The sequence below is a fragment of the Myotis myotis genome, unplaced genomic scaffold (genome assembly GCF_014108235.1).
Source record: "Myotis myotis isolate mMyoMyo1 unplaced genomic scaffold, mMyoMyo1.p scaffold_m19_p_13, whole genome shotgun sequence".
Classification (NCBI taxonomy): domain Eukaryota; kingdom Metazoa; phylum Chordata; class Mammalia; order Chiroptera; family Vespertilionidae; genus Myotis; species Myotis myotis.
Genome location: NW_023416317.1, coordinates 20,648,557 through 20,649,899, shown reverse-complemented (window position 1 = coordinate 20,649,899; position 1,343 = coordinate 20,648,557). Strand labels below are relative to the sequence as shown.

The 1,343-nt window shown below is 42.5% G+C and overlaps 1 non-coding gene across 1 annotated transcript; it reads left to right on the top strand.

Moving 5' to 3' along the window:
• Positions 1-914: 914 nt before the first annotated feature.
• On the top strand, positions 915-1,032 carry LOC118668683. The gene has a single exon (XR_004971704.1). It is a non-coding gene; the product is annotated as a small nucleolar RNA SNORA61 (small nucleolar RNA).
• The last annotated feature ends 311 nt before the right edge of the window (positions 1,033-1,343 follow it).

Genomic DNA, 1,343 nt, shown 5'->3' with positions numbered 1-1,343 from the left:
ATAATAAAAGGCTAATATGCAAATTCACTCAATGGTGGAATGACCGGACGCTATGACACACACTGACCACCAGGGGCAGACGCTCAATGCAGGAGCTGCCCTCTGGTGGTCAGTGCACTCCCACAGGGGGAGCACTGCTCAGCCAGAAGCCAGGCTCACAATTGGCGAGCACAGCAGTGGTGGGGGGAGCCTCTCCCACCTCCGTGGCAGCGCTAAGAACCCCTCGGGATGTCCGTGGGGAGTGGGCCTAAGCCGTCAGGCAGACATCCCTCATGGGATCCCGGATTGTGAGAGAGCACAGCCTGGACTGAGGAACCACCCCCCCCCAACCCCACCCCAGTTCACGAATGTCATGCACCAGGCCTCTAGTATTATATATATGAATTTTATTTATTTTTTCTGTTCCCTCTTGGTACCATTCATGTGTTTATTCTACCAGAGCATCCACCAATATATATTGTGTGTGTGTGTGTGTGTGTGTGTGTGTGTGTGTGTGTGTGTGAAAGAGAGAGAGGGAGAGAGAGAGAGATTAAAGAACACAAAAACTATAGTTTTCCAAATGAGTGACCCTTTCCACAGCACCTTGCTACCTAAGAATATCTATGATTACCTGATATCTATAAGAAATTGTATAGTTTTCAAATTCTTCTTTCAACCCACCAAACTTGTTATCAGAGTAGATATAAGGACTGCTTCTAATGTCATGGGAACTCTAGAGAAGATGAGTTCTTGACATAAAGGAATTGGGACACCTAAGATATGAAGAAACGTGGGATCTGTTAGTTCAGGAATGAGATGTCTCAGAGAAAGCATTGTTGTCCTCAGACATAAGTTAGAGAAGGAGCAAATTGGTTTAATTTGATTTGGCCTCAAAATTCTAAGCTAATATCAAGAGGACAAAAGTTCAAGAGTCAGCCCTCCGTTCCTTTCCCATCGGATCTGAACATTGATCTTGGTGGTTGCAAAGGAGGAAAGGTAATACTGAAGCTGGCCTCAGAGTGCTTGTAGTTTGTGGGCTAGTTTCAAACAAGGAAGAAAAAAAAGGAGAAAAAAAGTATCAGAATCAGGCTATTGCTTCCTATGTGGAAAAAGTTATTTTAAACCATTAAAGCTTTTCAGAACTGAGAAGGGAGGTATCAGCTGGTGGTTAATGGTGATTAATGGTAAATCTGGAGTCAGATTAATGTGAGATCAAGTCCTGTCTCTTGTGTTTAATATCTGTGATTTTGGACAAGTTAATTAATCCCCCTCATCTAAACTGGACTAATAAAAGTTTTTACTGTATATTATTATGAGGATTCAATTATAACATTTATGAAAGTTCTCATTATAGTAGCAGGCAA